This window comes from Haliaeetus leucocephalus, unplaced genomic scaffold (assembly GCF_000737465.1).
Source record: "Haliaeetus leucocephalus isolate CR32 unplaced genomic scaffold, Haliaeetus_leucocephalus-4.0 Scaffold184, whole genome shotgun sequence".
Classification (NCBI taxonomy): Eukaryota; Metazoa; Chordata; class Aves; order Accipitriformes; family Accipitridae; genus Haliaeetus; species Haliaeetus leucocephalus.
The window spans coordinates 3640913-3660181 of record NW_010972620.1 but is presented as its reverse complement, the minus strand read 5'-3'; the positions used below and the strand labels follow the sequence as shown (position 1 = coordinate 3660181).

General features: G+C 36.4%; 1 protein-coding gene across 1 annotated transcript in view; it reads left to right on the top strand.

The window, feature by feature from the left end:
- Positions 1 to 19269, top strand: part of ATRNL1 (attractin-like 1) — a 536085-nt gene that overhangs the window by 311737 nt on the left and 205079 nt on the right. The gene's annotated exons all lie outside the window — the stretch shown is intronic.

Sequence of the window (19269 nt, the reverse complement as noted above, 5' to 3'; positions counted from 1 at the left end):
CCATGCTGTTCAATTTACACACAAGTAATTTCTGAAAAACAGAATACCATTTGATATTTTTCTTGGAATTTATTGGATTGAGTGCACCATGGCAGTTAAATTGTAACATCAGTAGATTACTCTCGACTGCTTTAACAATCAATTGACCCACGTGTAATTAACAAAAATGAAACCACAATGAACCCTGTAGCTTGAGCTTTTTTGGTTGTCTGTGCTCCACATACATTTTGAAAATCCCAGTTAATTAGACTTATCCTATCTAAATAGCTGTAGTTTCTTAGTATTTTATATTTGTGCAGCCACAGTCAGAAATACTACTGGAGGAGGCAGGCAGGGAATAGCACATTCCAGTCAGGAGAAGTTTGGGTTTAGAAGACAGTAATTTTCTTAATGATGTTATAGGTGCCCTTGTGCAAACTGCTTTGCTGCCTGGGCCATCAGTTTCCCCATCTGTAGAATGGAATCAGTCGTACAGGTCTTCTTTATATGCTTTTCATTAAAGATGCAGTTGCTATTAATTGGGAGAGCCTATTCTCATGACTGTTTTGCTTTATTCCCCAATAATCCTGTTTGTTCCTAGGCAATTTATTTAGGCATCTGTCCATTCAGGCAGGAAAAGCGAGTGAAGTGGACACTGGATTGCTCTCTTAATTGTTGTCTGGGTGCATTGCTACTAATCAGAGATACAAACATGTTGTGAAATACAGTCCGTTATTTTAACGTGTTATATTTAATACATATTTCAATATTTGATAAAATACGTTATGAAAGTTCAAAATATCTGATATGTGTTTCATTTTTGGCTTAATTAAAACCAATCACCCATTTCTTAGGGTTTAATGCTTTCTGAGTATGTTAATGATGTACAGTACTGATTCTGCACACTTTTAACCTACCATAATAATTTGTGCCTTTGCAAAGTTACAGAATAATATTTCCAGAACAGTGGGAGCATGTTACAAAAATACCATACCCAAGCGTATGTGACCCACATGCGAGTGTCAGACACACCACATTTTGACTTAATACCTTAACAGTGTCCATTAGTAGTATTCCTGAACTTGTCCTCTTCCCCATTCACATGGAAGGCAAGTCCACTTTGTTGTTAATGACTAGATCAACCATGCATGAAATGTCCAAGTTTCATCTCTGGTTAGAGCATCCAGTATGCTGTAAGCTCACAGAAAACAATGAACATAAATCATTTCAGTAGAAAGGGAGGAAAAGAGGAACCAGACAATTATGGTCAGTAAATTCCCAGAAACATCCTTCAACAAAAACTAAGCTGTTTGTAAGCACCTGTGAAAAAAAAAGATTAAAAGCCTAGATGTTTTTTCATGAACCAAATCACATGAAAAGAATATGCTTTTCTTCCAAGGCAGGATAAAAGTCCCTTTGAATGGATGGGAAAGCATCTGATGCTTGTACAGTTTGGCATAATAAAGCCTTTAAAAAGTCTATCACATGGTACTTTAATGGTAGGACAAGGAAGCATTGTCATGTTTACATAGCTGTGGAGTAGGTGAAAAGCTGTCAGAAAAACATACTTGGATGTTCCTTGTCATTAAATGAGGTATTAACTACATGCTGACTGTAGTTAACTGCATTAAATACAGGTTAACTTCAAAGAACTGGTCTAGCTCTAGAATTCATCAGTATTTTTACTAATGACCTAAGTTATGCAATTAGAGAATACATCTATTAAATTTGCAGATACTAGAAGCTGGGTTGCAAGTGTGTTGCAGGCAGGATTAGACTTCAAAATAATCTTTAGAAATTGGAGAGAATATCTATACTGGCGAATGCAAGCTTTTTACCTGGTAGAAATAATCATCTTCACAGAAACAGCATGAGGAAAAAGCTGATTGTGCTACAATTCTTCAGAACTGATCAATGGCTTAGAAAAGTTCACAAGCTAAATGTAAGTCAACAGCAACCTAGTTACAAAAAAGGAATATATTACTGCCTTGCGTTGGTAGAAGTAGTAACTCTAAGGCATCTAATTCTTGTGCTTTACTGAGTACAGCCTTAACTGGAGCATCATGTCTAGTTTTGACACTCCGATTCAAAAAGTACATGGAACAATTGGAAATGTCCAGAGGAGAGTAACTGGAAAGTATGGCTGCCTATAGTTGTATAGTGTAAAAAGAGAACGTGGAGAGATGTGGTAACAGGCTTGAAGGTAGGGAATGGAATAATGCATTTGTTGTATCTGTTGTAGAAAGGACAAGAAGTGAGGTGCCTGTGTTGCAGCAAAGAACATTCAGGTGACACAATGAAAACTAATAAATTATAATGATTAGGGTAGTGTAGTTCTGGAATAGATTGTCTTAGGGATTCCAGAGACTCTCTGTCATTGAAAGCCTTTAAGAGTGGGGTAGGCAAATACAGGACAGAAATTAGAAGACGTAGATATGTCTTTACAGGGGGATGGATGGTGTCTTAGACAGTGTCCTGAGGTCTCTTTTAACCATATGATCTTATGATTGAAAAACCCTACTTCATGTTGTAGTCAGGGAGAGGTGTTTTGTACATAACAGTAGCATTTTTATTTATCATAGAATCACAGAATGGTTTGGGTTGGAAGGGACATTTAGAGATCACCTAGTGCACCCCCTGCTGCCGTGGGCAGGAACATCTTTCACTAGACCAGGTTGCTCAAAGCCCCGTCCAACTGACCTTGAGCACTTCCAGGGATGGGGCATTCACAGCTTCTCTTAGACTGCCTACTGCTGGGTGATACGAAATTACAGCAGCATGAGTCTGTAATAGTGCTGTAATAGTACCTGCACTTCGGCATTAAAGACTATTTTAAATTCTACATGAATTTGATATTTATACTTTCATTGCAAAACTGTGTCCCAAATGACAATAAGTCAAGTAATTATCCAGTTCAGTTGTTTTTCCATTGAAAAGGCTTTTAAGTGGCAGCTTTCTTCTTTATAAATCTTTTATGCATAAATGCAGCCTTTGATGTTATTGATGTTGTGCACCATGGTTAAAACTTGCAAAATCTCGGATAATAGAAAATCAGGGTCAAAACTAGCCCCCTACATTTTATACCATTTAAGTTCATTCATATCCATGATGTCCATTCAACTGACTGATTGAGCCCCCTGTGATTTTTTATTTTTTTTTTTTCACTTTACTATTTATATTTTTTGGTTTGATGATTTGAGCTGGATTAGTTGTACTGGGCCTAGCATCCCTTTCATTGTGCAATTCTACTGGCTTCTGTGTAAGAGTGGCAAGCAAGGCAAGGTAACTTATTTGAGATTAAAATAAAAAACTGTACATAGATCAGAAATTGAGCAGGTTTTTTGTTGGGTTCTTTTGGTTTTTTTTTCCTGTAATACATATTTTTGTAATTATTCTGGTTCTCCTTTAGCTGAACCAGTTTCACTGGTCTTTTAAAATACACATACATATTTTTTACAACAGCACTGTTTAGCACATGCAGAATTCTTGTCAAATGTAGAATACTGCATTTTGTGAGTCATTCTTCTTACATTGCTGTATCCTATGACAGATGATTTATCTGTCCTGCAGATGGACAATATATTATATTTCCACTATTTTCAGAATGGCCTGTTGTCTGCTAACATGAAGCTAATGTAATTTAAGCATACTTTCTCCCTTTATATTAATATGAATTTACATATAACCTTTGGCTTTCATTTTATCTTGAATCATTGATACAAATTATATAAAATCATATAATTTGAGCAAAAATGCTTTGAAATGCAAAATCTAATTGAAATGAATATGGTGTTAATTTAGGATATTTGTGCTGTTGAAATATAGTGTTTGGGACATCATCAGTATTTGAATATGCTATTAGTTTTTCCATGTTGTTTGTGCTTAAAAGTGGGTTTTGGTAGAAAATTTGGATGAAGCACAGTGTGACACAAGAGCTAAAATATAGCTTTATTAAATTGCTTTAAATTGTTTTACCAGTTGAAATGCATGCAAATAGCAAATGGAAAAAAAACCTCCAATTTTCTTTTTTTTTTTTTTTTTTTTTGTACATCTACTTACAAAGCTGTTATTAATTGGAAATAATATTATGGCATAGAAGCTATTACCAAACACCTTTTCTGCAAAGATATTTATCTTCAGACTGAAAATCTCACTTTTAGCGGAAAGTAAGCAGCTTCATTTAGATTAGACTTTTTTGATGGAAGAGGCAAATAAGTATATATTTCTAACATAAAGAAATAAGGTGATTTAGCTGGATTGCTAGCAAAATAGGATATAAAGAAATATAGTCTAGCATCCCAGCAGTAAATAGGTTTTTCTAGTAGTTGATACAGTCAAAAATTCACTGTCAACCCGTATAAAATTCTTACTCATAGTGAAGACTTACGAAGAAGAGTTTATATCCCTCTATTTTGCTAGCATCTCACTCAGGTCAGTCCACAATCATAATTTTGAAAAGTTTCCGCTATCTTTGAAGGATCTTTCTCTAATCCAGATATTTTACGGGATGCTATTTCTGCTACCAGCTTGAGCATTGGCTTCACTTTTTCATTGCATCCCAATTCTTAAGCTCTGTAAGTGCCCGTTTACTGCTCAATCCTGCAGCGTTCCTACGTCCAGTACAGATATTCATAGTTTATGGGACTTCTCACTCCAAGAGCAGGGAAATATTGTCTGTTTGTGTTTTTTCTAAAAATCCCTTCTTCTCTTGTTTGAGTCATTCCAACATGAGCTGCAGGATATATCTGTCTGAAAATACTATTTTTTCTTTTCTCTCCATAATGGAGGGAGGCTTCAGGCAACTAGTTGTCATGCAGCACTTTCATATTCTTTTGCTTGGTGTCCTCCAGGTGAGAAAGTAGCATGTTTACAAAATGTTTCTCTGATCAGAGATTCCACTTCTTGTAGGCTTAGTCCCTCAATGGGGCTTGGTCCTCAGTTAGCAATTTGGGATTTCAAAAGCAGTGTTTACTGGACTACTACCCACCAGTTGAAGAACCCACTTGAAGCTGCAGTCTGTCAAAAATATGTTAGTGGTATTTGTAGGAAATCAATTGCATTTTTTACATACCATATGAAAAACATTGACTTGGTTCACACATTTGTTCCTGTATGAAAACTCTTCCCTATTTTACTCAGGGCAGTATTTTCCCCAGAGTTCATGTTAAGAGCAAGCTTTATCTACTCAACAGTGCCCTCATATTACTGTCATAAAGAAATCAGATACAATAAAGATTTTCAAACTATAGGTAAACAGTCTTCTAAATAAAGTATTAGTTATTGCCAGTTAGTTCTGCCTGGTGGGATGAGGTAGCGTGTAATATCATGAAGAAAAAGTATATGTCTTTCTCTAGTTTACCATAATAACGTGGCACAAATGGGTAACAAGCAAATAAAGAATATGCAGGCATAACTCCACCTACATTTAATGCTTTTTCTAGATGTTCTAGCAGGCAGACTAAAATTTTGAATAGATAAAATTACTAGAAGGGAAATCCTATTGAAGCTATTATCAGATTTCCTATTGATTTAGAGGGGTTAAAACTTTACCCTTGAAAATTATTTGAGTTGCTCTAATCTAGGTAGTGTAATGCCCCATTGTGATATTGTATATAAGCATTCTAGCCTTTGAAGAAAATTGAGATACACAAGTGCCACAATATGGTAAAATGTGCATGATGACTTCATATTGTAACTGTTGTATACCTACCTCTGCTCTGCTTTACATCAGGTGGGTGTGATTGCTCTGAAGAATCCAATACTGTTTGTAGTCCACACCATTCCCAAACACTAATTTTATTTTAAACAGGGAAAAAACATATTCTAAATATAACATTTTTATTTTTTGAGGGCAAAAAGCTATATTTTTTATCATCTTTTATTTACAATTGTCTTTGATTTTCACACCTCAAAGTACCATAAAATCAGCTTTTGATCTTCATACATTCTTAAAACAATCCGGTAATTAAATGAACAAAGGCAAAAGGTAGGAAAGTAAAATTGTTTATGAAAGATAGTGAATCAAATTATAAGTAGGGGTTTTTTTTCTGATTAAATTAGAATAATGTTCTGGTTCAAAAAAATTACACTGTGACACCGCCCCCCATACTCACATAAAAGTTGGTCAAGTGGTGCTTAGGTGCTTTTGATAATAATGAACAAAGTTCTGAAGTTCTGGAGAGTTTCATTCCCATTTTAGCTGTTGAGCAAATTTAATATGTCTCATTAATGTACTTCTAGAGTTTTTTTCTTCAAAATAAATGTTTGTTGAATCCTAAATGAAGGTACTTTTTATGTTGAATGGCTGACGCTTGTGATAACAACGAAGTAGTAACTTGGGCAAATTCAAGTACAGTCATGTCTTGCAGCAGGTTATTCTTATATGTGTATGAAGCCAGCATATACAGTAGAAGTCTCTGAAGAGACCCACTGGTTAGATAAGAAAAAAACCCCACATCTTCCTGGTGTCTTAGGGAGTTTATAGTCATACTTTTATTCAAAATGGAAACTCATCATTGATGGAGTGATGTTCTGCTTGGATTTAATCTTTTAATAAACAGAAAATAATACTAAAAAGCAGTTTTAAAAAAATTCCATGTTTATTTTCTTTCCATGGTATTGGTATCAAATGTCACTCTCCCAGAAAGAAAAAGCTGTGTTACTGCCTTAACAGTCATGCTTAAATATACACTATTAATTGTGGATAAAGTGATGTGCTTTACTGCACATCTGCTGGAAAACATGGGCAAGCTTCGGCACATACAAGTTCGCCTGAAACAGAAGTGGCAACCTTGAAGGTAAAAACAGGCTGAGGATGGTTGTTCTGAGTTTTGCGTGGATAATCAGTTAGACATTCAAGGGAAAAGGTTAGAGGTAGCTGGGGACATTTATTATGGTGATTGTGTCAGTAATATTTACACCTGTAGATTATTCTGGCACTATCTGTTCAGTGTTTGTTGCTTCATGGGAGATGCCTTTGACAGCTAGTTAGGCACGGCTGGGGCTTGTCTGAAGGCTGGGACGAAGAGTGTTCCTGAAAAAACAAACTGGCACAGTCAAACTAAGAACAGACGGCCAGTGACTTACTGTCAGGGGGCTGCGACCGCCCGATGGAAGGGGAGCTGGGCTGGCCCCAGCGTGGGCAGTGCCCCCCCCCACCTGGCACCATCCTGCAGGGGCTGAGCCTGGCAGGGCTGAGCCTGGCGGGGGAAATGGGGTCCATCGGTGGCCCCGGCGATAAGCCAAATCCAAGGGCCATCCAGGGTGTCCAGAGAGGTGAAAAATGGCGCAGGGCCAGACACAAGGCTGGAGACGAGGCTAAAAAAATAGGTCCAGATCCATCCAGTCGGTCGGGTCATGGCAATTAAGACCTCTTACTGCGCTCTGAGTCCTGACACTTACCCTGAAGGTTGTTACTGTGATTTTAGACAAGAGGAACAGTGTAAGTTTTCAACTATATAGTTTTGTGGTTTGTTTTTTTTTTTTCAAAAATAACGTTAGCTTTCTCTAGAAATATCACTTTTTTTTGTATCATCATACTGTAACAACACTTCTTTCACGTTTAGCTGTAATTCAGTTATACCTAGTATTTTGTTATACAAATATACAAATGCACACTCTATCTGCCGCTTATTCAGAGAGCTTCCAGAAGAAAAAATTAGCTATGACAAAGCTTTTTCATGAGAAACCTCTCCAAGTATGTGACAAACCTGTTCAGTTATATTCATTTTCTTATAATGTTAGTCTCTGCCAGAAAATATAGGAAGAGGTTGTAATAAGCATATTAATTCACCTTATGTCTTTCTTCCCTTGTCCTCCTGATTTTGGTTGTGTAGCTGTTGTCTTTGATTTTCCCCCTGTTCTCATTCCCTCTCACATCACATACATCAGTTTCTCCTTTCTGTTATTAATCGTTGTCTCTTCTGTTTTGCTAGTACTTGAGTATGCTCTTATGAAACACATCTCAGCTGTGTTGTGTTTTTGTTAAAATTGGCACTTCTAAAAGGTTAGGCCTCTGCCTTTTGGCTGTTATACTTGAACTCAATTGTCAAAATGATTTCTCTAGATTGATGACTTTAGAGAAAGCACTGCTTTTGCCTGAGTGCATTGCCGGTACATAATAATCATTAAAGATGAAACTACCTCTTGACTGTCAAAATCACCATATAAAAGGTTTGAGGACAGAAGGGACAGTACAACTTGGTGTAACGAAGAAGAGAGGATGCAGCAGCGTAATACTATTGTTTTGTGCCAGGAGAGCACTTGCCTCACTACTCAGGGCCAGTGCAGGAAGGGAAATGGGAAACCGAGGACTCAACCTCTCTACATTGGACATGAACATTTAGGGCTCTCCTTATCCTCAGGGATCAACCTAAGGGTTGAGTATGACCACAAGGAATGGTATTTCCAAGTTTCATTTACGCTAAGCAGTTGGGCAAGCCGTGGTTTAGTATCCACTCAAAGGGAGGGCATAAAAGGAAATACAGACAAGTTCCAATAGGAAGAGTTTTATATCAGGTGAGTGTGATTATGTTATAAAAGGGGTATGAATACCTTAAAAGCATATACGATCAAAAAAAGGTATCAGATAGCAATATAGCACAAACATCATAAAGTATCTGTCAGTGCGTTGGTGGGGATTATACCTTTAATTCTCCAGAAATAGTTCATTTGCTGGAAGCTTTCTGAAATAAAAGGAATAACTATTCGGATCCCCAGATGGTTATTTACATTTGACATTTTTTAAATTTAAAAATATCTACAAGCAGCATTTTATTAATGCTTTTAATTTAAAAAGTTGTTTCCTCATTAGTGGTACATATACAGCAGAAAGTGAAGCAATGCAGAAATTGAAAAAGCAAACTGTAATACATGGCTTAAATAAGAAAAAACAAATTGCGGTCTATTAACATGAATTTCAGACCCAGCTAGCAAGTTAAGATTGTTTCCTTCAAGTCAATGCATTTTCTGGAGGAGTACAGGTGAAGGAGAAAACGCAGAAAGCTCTCATCCTATCATCTTGTTTGATGTTAGGGATGAATTTATAGGTTGTTACCTACATATTTTTCCCACAGTTATTTGCTTCTGCAGCTTAAGCCGCTTGAATGTATAAAAGTATCTGCCATCGCTGTGTCTCAGTGACTGTCCTACACAGAGAAAGAGTGCATTTGCAAAAGTAAAGGGCCAGCTGGGGCTGCCAGGAGGCTTGCATTGCCCTCTGGAGTAGCATACCCTTCCACTGAGACCTGAAACTTGATTTAGATTCCTAAAATTATAGCACAGGAATTCCTCTGTATTATAGCAAGTAGCATAAACTAAGAGTAATATGTGATGCAAGTTTCTTATCATAACTGCTTACCCTTGTATCTTTGTCTGTATATGCATGTAAGGGTATTCCATATGGTCAAAAAAACCCCCAAACACAAAATAAGTCCTTCACCCCCCCAGAAAGATGCCACAAAAAGAGTGGACTGAAGGGGTGCAAAAATACCAATAAATGCTCATAGAGCTTTCAGCTTGTGCCTCTGTGGTAGGAGCTACTGAAAGAGTTTGTTTCTTGGGGATATTCCTTGGCTATATTAGATGACATGGTAAATGGAGAACTGCAAGGGTCACTCCTTTATACCATACCCTTAGAACTTGCTCTGTTCCATATGCTCATGTCTTTTTCTTGGAAGAGAGTATTAATATCCAAAACCAGGTTGTACTCTGAATTTAGTATCAAGGTTGATTTCATTTCACTCATATTGTATCCAATAAATGTTCAATAGCTCCCCCTTCATATTAGATTTTAAAGTTGCCACTTGCTACTTTAACTCTATTAATTTTTTTTTTATCTTTTGTGAGTTTTCTTATCCTTTTCTTAATGAATTTTGGGAGTACAGGTCTGAAAAAAACTTTATGTCAGGGGAGTAAGTTCTGTAGCAAATTCTGCCACTGTAGAACACTTTTATTCAGCAGTATAACTAAAAAAAATCTGAAAAGTCTTCATAGTTAAATTGTTTCATTTTACAACTATAATCATACATACCCTATATATTTTATGTGATTTGCATGATTCCCAGTCTTTATATGTTGAATTTTATGGTAGGTTACACAAAGAAAACGGGCAGCAATGATCACTAGTCTTGCTTTAAGTTGTTGGGATTTGTTTGGTATCTTTGAGAACTTTTATCTGGTGATGCAAAGGTTCAGAAAGTTTCTACAATGCACCTTGGAGATCTCTTTTGGGTTTTTTATAGCATGGCACTTTTGAAAGAGTGCAAATGAAAGTTACCAGTGCAGTAGGCATTTTAATACCTGAAGCAACATTTTGTGCTGTTCTGTATTGCTTTTGGCATGTGTTTGTTCTGATTTTAAACCTTTAGAATGAAATTATGCATGTGTCACACATTTCACAACTTTCAGATATTTTGAGGTACCTAACATTTTATGTTTAGTACTAATCGACTTTTTTCTTTTAGTACAGAGAAATCGACTTAATCAGTGTCAGATAGTATTTTGGGTTGTGTCTCTTAAAAATGAATAGTTTTGGATACACAATCTTTAAACCTTCACAGCTTGACATCACTGAAAACTAAAGACTTGTTTGCCCTTAAAATGGGATGTGTCAAAGGCAGCAGAGATATTTAGCCACAGCTCCCAGCGAATGAGCTTTGCAATCAGTGTTCATGTCCCTTTATTTAGTTTCTTTTATCAATTGCCCCCAACTGTACCAAGTTTGTTTGAGTTTTTTGTAGTGCAGAGAATTGTGTATAATACTTTTGGTCCAAAATTAATTAAAATCAATTTATGAGGTCCTGGTGACTTCAGTGAGAGTTGGATTCTGCCCCATTATCTGGACTGATGTCCTCATCACCTTTTACATCCATACCAGACATACTTTAGATAACAACACTATAAAAACAGAACACTGACATCATTGAAAATGATCGCATTATTCATTGTTAGGCAGGATAATAACTGTTACAGTACTCTTCATACCTTTATTATAGCTGAATGAAATGTCATCATCTAAGTTGCATAAAATGTACCTTAATAAGAGGTTTGTGAATAATAACAATTCTATCCAACAAATGAGCCCTGATATGCTGATATACATAGATTTTGGGTTTGGGGGTGTGTGTTTTTTTCAGGTGATTAGAAAGGCAAAAATGTTTTGTGCCCTTGCTGCAAAGTTAACAAAGCATTATATTGCCACCTGGCCATCTGTTAGGATAAAATTGTTGTTATTTTCAATGATGTTACTTTGATTTTTTTTCCCCCCAAACTCGTGATTCACATTTCACATGTTATACAAAGGGGCATTTTTTCCAATGATTTTAGTTGAAAACTTGTTGGCAAATTTTGTGTGCTCATAGCTAAATACCCACTTTCACTATTAGCTCACGGAGGTTGACAGTTATGTTTTATACATTGTTTGAATTCTTATAGAGGCAACTACCATTTTTTGCTCAATGTTAGGTAAAGCAAACCTATGCAGTTATATTTTCCAGGAATCAGATTATGTTTGCTCACAGCCAAGATGCCTTGCCAATTCTTTCATGCTCAGACAGGTGCACTCTCACTTTTCCTGTGTCCCTCCCCAACTGGCATATGCTAACGTGGCTGTCTCTGTGCTGCTGCTGTTCTTTTAGCGGCCATAGCATATACTCAGGCAACCTTAATTGCACCAGAATGATTCTGCAATTTATTTATTTTTAATTAGCAATGTCATAAACATAAATAGTTACTTTCATTTATGTATAGCACATTTCATGTGTTTTGAGACAGAACAACTTGTAGTACCTCTTGTTTTTAGAGACAGGTACACAGGGTAGAGATTTAGATACACAGTGTATCAGCTTATCCTTGAATATAATTCTGCTGTTTCAGGTTGAGAAAAAACTGAAGATTAATATATCACTGTAAATCTGTATGTCTTGTGCTAGGAGTATTGCTTTTGCTATTTTCTGTAGTTGTGATGATCAAAACCATGCTTTAAATATACAAAAAGTATAAGATTATGATTAAGATTTTACTGAAGATTATCAAAATTCTGCAAGGAAAGCCAATGTTTCCTCCTACTACCCACAGAGAGGAAATACTGCAAATGGTCTATGCAAGAATTACATTCACTTTGTTTGCAGATCCGAGCTCCTTTGTTTTTTGAGGATTATACAAAGTGAACATATGTGGAATATTGCTACCAGCTTGCATTCTTTGACAAATCCAGACGGGCAGGAGAATGCTGGTGGCAGAAAGTCTAGGATACTGGTGTTTCTTATGTTTAAAACAAAATCTGGAAATTCTAGCCCTTTTGAACAACAAACACCAGTGGGATTAGAACGCAAATTGTTGGATGAATGTATTTCAAGTGTTAAATATCGAATGTTAATAGCAAATGTATTTGGCAATAAATTAAAGGCTTCCATTCTGTGATTTCCATAGGTCTTCTGCAGTATATGCATGTAGCAGAGATACAAGCAGAGAGATTTCCATTCATAATTAGAGCCAAAAAGTGATCTTTTTGCAGAAAACATCTGATTTATACTGAGAGGCTTTTATATGCCGGTAGACTGTTCCAGCTCTCTTGTAGCTTCCAGCAGCACTGGGGTGGTAGGGGTCAGGGGCTGTCAGTTCAGACCTTTGCTGGTCAGCAGACGTGAACTGGTATCATTACACAGGCTGTCAGTGCCACTCTCAAACTTCATGGGATTCCCTGTCACTCTGAATGAACAGCTCTGGAATATCACTGCTCAACTGAGAGAGGAACTAGGAGTACTTCAAGGAATGTTGTCTAATGTATGACTTCAGACAACCTTCTCACAAATTTTTGCTTAAGGAAACAGAGATTATGGGATCTTTCTCTGTCCTCTGTATCATCCCAAAATTTGTAATCCATTGGTCAATGTCACACTTACTGGACAAAAAAGGAGAAATCCCAGAGATAATGAACTTCAACAAATATCGGGAAAAGAAATGGATGGGTAGGGGACAGAGACCCATCCTATTTCTCCTATTGAAGGAGGGACCAGCACACCTACACGTGTTGTGTTTGTCAGTAACCAGCAAACCACTCTGTGCAAGATGCAATAACCGGTCCCTAAGCACAGCAGGACTGACAAAGAGCACCCTAGAGAATCTGATATCCTTATAAGTCAAGGAAGGTGAAGAGTCAGGGGACAAAACCTACAAATCAAAAGGAATCAAAGCTTCATTAGTTCTGCTTTAATGTAATTTATGTGTTACATCTTTTCTTCTGTCCAAGTAGCAGGACCTTAATCATACAGGATATTGTGGCTATTGGTAGAAGAAGTATTCCTGAAAGTGGAAAACCAGACTTTGCTTAGAGATTTTTAAAGTCCGTCTCACAACATGCATGGCAGTGACTTAAGTGTTTATACGTTTTTCACTTGCAATAAGTAGAGAGGACTTGGAATGGGATAGAATCTTTTGTCTTTTAACTGAGGTACTTTCCATTAGTATAAACAAAAATTCTTAATCTGCTTTTAGTGGAAATGCATGATAAAAATTTCATCTCATCATAATAGAGACATTATAATCTGGTTTAATTTGGGGCTCCAAATGCTGTGGATTGGGTTTAGCCTGCATTTCCTTGGTGGTCTTGATAGTCCTTTGCTGAAAGGCATTGTCAGCATCAAAACCATCACAGATAGTTTAACTTCCTGCTGCTGTGATTTCCTTGCATACATCAAGGTTCTAGGACATCCTTTTGCTTATTCATCTGGGACATCCCTTTTTTCTCTGAAAGATCAGAAGGAATCTGGAATTAAATCAAACTGCTGACTAAACTGGCATAATATATTTTGGAAACATTTAAGTTGCTATGTAAATTCATCGGGCTCTGTTATCAAAATATTGTACAGTGCTTGTCATTAATTTCATCTGTTCTTTTTCGATAGTTATCTGATTTAACAGCTTTGCCTTTTCTATGAAACTTTTTTGACTCTATGGTCTATTGAATTTTGCTTCCATAAAACATTATAATGATGATTCTATAGATTCATTGTCTTTTCTAGCTAAAACACATTATAACCTACACAAGCAAAATTTTGAAAGAGATATCTAAAATTAAATACAAGCCTTGTAAATAATATATATTTTTGTAATATGAGGTATGTAAATATAAAATTATGCCACATCCAACTCAATTTTACCTTCAGGAATAAATACTCGTGAGGAAACATCCAATTTTAACTTAGCTAACTTTCTGTGTCAGTAGCAAAATACCGTAGGAAAAACCACACTATTCAAATTTGTATTAGCAAATATTATTTACTAAAAAGAGAATAGTAACAACCTTCAGCCCAAAGTAGAGCGGAACATCAAAGCATGAGTGTACTCTTGCATTTGTTATCTGATGTCTGAGGCTTAGTGTTGCTGACATCTGGGATATTTCTCAATGTGTTTGTATAATGTGTTTCTCTCTCTCTGTTATTGATCATACATCCATTTGCTATGCAGTCAGGTTTTCCTAAATGTTTGGAGCTTCAGTTTTATTCTCTCTTCCTCTCTCACTGCAGCAATTTTACATTTGTTAAAATTTTCCTCAACAAACAGAGGAAAAGAGACAAAAGTTCAAGAGCAGACCGAAGACAACCACCAAATGGAACTGTTGCATGTGGAAAATGTAGCTGTGGTGGTTCATTTGGATTTGAGGGAGATTAAGTTTGTGTTACTTCTCTCTGACCAGATCTTTAAGATAATAGTTGAGTGATATCGCACAGGTTGACAAAGATGTTTCATGTCTGCCTACGCAAGTGGTGTAGAGGATAAAGAAGCATGGTTCAGTACAGTGGGTGAAGACAAAGGGAGTGTAGATATTCGATGAACAATTCGTATCTTTCTGTTGTGTTGGAATATCGACCTCTTTCACTGATTCACTGAGGAATCCTTTCGACTTCTGTGGATGTAGATTGTCCTGGGTTTCCACTGGGGTCAATGTTATGAGAGACACCTGTCTGGCACTCTGTTTGTTTTTTTAATAAAGAGTTTTTATATCAGTTTAGAAATTTTTTTCCTTTTGAAACATTAGTGAGAATTTACGTTGTATTAACCTGCTCCTTTAAATTAATAGCAACATTAACCTCCATATCCTAATTATCTGTATCTTAGTATCCACAGTGAGTATATAAAAGTGTAATTTTGGAGTAATTACTTGGAGTAATACAGATTTCTATTTATAATTTGTTTTATTCCTGTTAGGAAATATTCTCTGTTCTAATGGCGAGTATAATTTACTTCAAATCTTGCAAGCATGCAAAGTAACCTAGTTTAATAAAAATTTGCAAGGTTTTACTTTGTTTCACTACAGTTAGTTTTAAGTTTCTCTGAAAGCTGAAGGCAGATTTTGCTTAATCAGCTACTTACTTTTTTCCCATCCCACTGCTGAAATCTCATGGGCCAGATAATCTACAAAAGCCCAGCAGCATAGCTACTGTGATAATAAACACTTAGATTCCCCAGTCAGATTTTATTTTAAGTTACTGTGACACGCTCTGCTCTTGAATAAATGTTTTTATTTAAAATGTGTAATTTGTACTGAAGTCTTTTATAACTGAATCATGGAATAATCATAAGACAAGGCCCTGAACTAGCAATAGAAAGGTCAAGAGAACATGGTCAATAATTATGTGATCATGTTGCGACTTCAGGCAGCAGGCTTTCTGTGTTGCCACAGTTTATCAGGCTTTTTTATGCGATGGACAGAATTGTAGCTGACACAGCGTGTGTGTTAGATGTCTGTCAGGAAGATTTAACAGAGAAATGTATTCCAATAATGCGAAACATAGCACATAGGGAGTCAAAACAAATGAGTTCAGTTTGACCATTGTTGGGTTGGAAGTGTGGACTGCAGCAGCCTTAAGAACAGATCTGAATTGCAAAGAGTCTGATTGTTAAATGATTACAATCATTTACTGCCATAGGCTATAAAAATTAAAAAGGTCTAAGTGCTTCTTTCAGACGGAGATGCAGAGACTAATTTTACATGAATGCATATCCTAACAAGATTAGCTGGCTTATTCAGGCATATGAATTGCACTTCTGTTCTTTGTGTTAAACAAGCTTGTATCATCAGAGTCACTCGGTGCTTATCATGATCTCAATCAGGCCTGTACTTTCACTCTGTGTTTTCCCTCTGTCTCACTATTCTAATGCTAGATCTCTGAGGCTTTGCCTATTTTCATGCCGAAATTTGCTATTTCTCCTCAGTTTGAATTCTTCATTCTCTATGCTTATGGTTTTTTATTTTTAACATATTATTCTCCTAACAACTCTGTGTATAATGCAAAATGATGTCATAGCTTAGTAACACTGTGCTAATGAAAGAATGGAAATGATCCATTTTTGACAACATTTTCTTTGTTGCAGTACATGCTATATTCCTACAATCTCAGTAGTGCTCATAGGATAGCCACTGTTTCTACAGCAATTATGCAAGCAGCAAAGAATTCCTTTCCTTTCATGGAATTAAAGATTGATTTTATACGTTGGCTAATTTATTGATGGTGAAACATTAAAAATGACTAGATTACTGCAAATATAAAAAAATCAATTCTTCTGAAATTTCTTCAGCTTCTAAGATCAAACACAATGTGCTCCTTTATGTTTTTTGAAGCAGTCTTGCTGAAAAACTGTTAAAAGCATTAGTGCCTTTGTCACTTTCGATGGATTAAAAATCTGTAATATATTATGCATCAAAATATTTTTAAGGGAGCCAAACAAAATTTTGTTTTGGACAAATCTGATTTTCTTTTTTCCTTAATTTTAACTTTTGCAGTTTATACCTCACCTTTAAATTCAGGGCTAGTACATGTCACGTATCACCTCACAGGAGTTGGAAATTTTGTATTTTTAATACATCTTGGAAACACCCATTCATTTAATAACTTGATTTTTTAAATAATCCTAGGTCAGTAAGCATATCGGTAACTAGTATTTTTAACATTCCTTTTTTGTCACTTTGTGTTCTTACCAGCTTGCATATACTTACTTTTAGTAGTAAATATAGCAGTCATGAATGTGAACTGTAGTATCTAGAACCTAAGCAAGGCTTCACTGACACAGTTGCTTTACATAGGGCATGCCATTTTCCAAGCCACTTGTGTAAACATGTGTGTATGGATGTGTGTGTGCCCACATGTGCATTTTTCTACTGTAGATAAAATTGTCTGGGTGCTCAACTACTGATTTCTCATTATCTTTCCACTTTTTTCTAGAAAAATGACAAATAATTTGCTTACATTATTTAAAATTTCATGGTCTTCAGATACAAAGGGAAGAATAATAAAGCTTACTAACCCCAATTTTTATAAAAAGTTCATATGCGAGAAGGTTTCTATATTGCATATTCATATTACAGCAAAAACTTGATAACAGTTATTAATAATATTTATACTGCATAATATAAAATTAATTTTGCATTAGTTTAATCTGATTACATTTAATTGTATTCCTTTGAATACAATTTGAAATCTTGAATACCTTGGAAGCCTCCTGGGGTTTTGCCCTGTTTTTATTATTACTGTTGACTCGGTTCCTCTTTTGTCATTTGGCCAGACTGTGAAAGTTCAAATCTTAGGTCTTGTGCCTTTAAAGAAACATGAAGGAAGAAGCAAGCTAGTTAGATAATACAAGAGAAAGTATAGAGGGAAATAAGGTAAAAAATTATACATGAGTGTTGGAAACAGCATTAAAAATAGTAACAAAAAAAGGAGCACAATAACATCTAACAGTCAATGTGAGATCCGCCTCAGAAAAATTGCTTCAGTTCTGACTCTCAGATAGTTTTTGAAGTCTAGGAAGGACAGATGAGTGAAGAGTCTGACATACATTCCTGTTTTACGTGAACGTGGTTTAACATGACATTGGACATCTTTTTCAGGACCGAGATAGAAAACATTCATGTTCATCAACTTTCTTGAGAAGTTAGTTCTCAACTAGTAACTCTGCAGTGTGTAACCCTCCCTATCAATTTGGTCTTCAACAGTCAAGAAGTAAACTGCTTTATTAGTTGTATGGTGAAGTCTTCTGCCATAGCTGCTGTGTTCCACTGCTCGTGAACCATGAAAAGCAGCAAATTGTGAGTACAGATTTTTGAGATAGCAGCTGCCTGGTAGTCCATCTGAGAACAGCTTTAGAAACTGGTGAATGCAGTATCCCATCTCATCACAGCTACTCTGGCAGGTCTAAGAAGAGGCCGAATGCCTATACATATTGACTGTACATAATATGACTATACGTACTACAACCAACACCAACATCCTAGAGTATGGCGCAGTATTGCCCTCACTCTTCTCAAGTGAGCTTTATGTATTAGGAAAAACTTGCTCCGTTCTGCATTTATATGAGACTTCCAAAGGGTCTTCAGAAGCAACCAAACTGAAAATCCAGATAAGCCAGATTTTGAGATGAGGTGCTGTCTCCATAACAGATAGCAAGTGAGATCAAGTTTACACCTTTGTGGCTCACTTTATGATTTATTTTTTTTTTTAGCCATGATCTGCAAAGCACAGCTTTTATTGACTTCATCACTGAGGTTTTTATATACAAATATCAGCATATCCAAGCAATAAAACTTGTCTCCTATGAAGAGACAGCTGGTAAAATAGACTTGTAAGTAGTTCCACATCCCTGTTAGCCATAGCAGCACTTCAGTCTCAGTATCACAAAGCCACATGCCAGGCCTACTGATGTAAAGCTTGAACTCAGGTATTCAAATTTCAGATTAGGCCAGAAACCTGGCCCCTTGTAGTACTCTTGCCTTTAGAAAATGAAGTCTTCTGTGCAGGTGAATGGGTTTTCAAATATGGTGTCAGGGACAAAGCAATTGCAAAAATCTGTTCCTGTCTTGACTAGAATGAAGGTGCTATTTGTCCTTGGGCTATGGGAGGGAGAGTGGAACTCAGAGAAGAATAGGAGACAGTGCAAGCCAAATGCTATGCACAAGATGAAAAATAAGTGCAAGGGCAGGTTTAAAAACCTATACTTTCTTCAAGTTTCTCTATATTATTCTGATTGAGATCCAACATGCTGTTTGTCTTGTTGAAAAATGTATGGGCACATAAGTGACTGAAGATAGAACCTCCAAGGGATTCAAAGCCAGCCTGGAATAGCCGTCAGACATATCGCTGCTGTTTGATGCACCTGGTGGTCAAAGCCTGGGTCAGTTACAATGAATGAAGAGCAGCAAGAACAGAGATATTCTAGCAGACCTTAGGACTGTCTTTCTTTCCTTCATATCGTGTGCCTGCTTGCTTCCTGGCAGCATCCTCACCCACTTGGGAT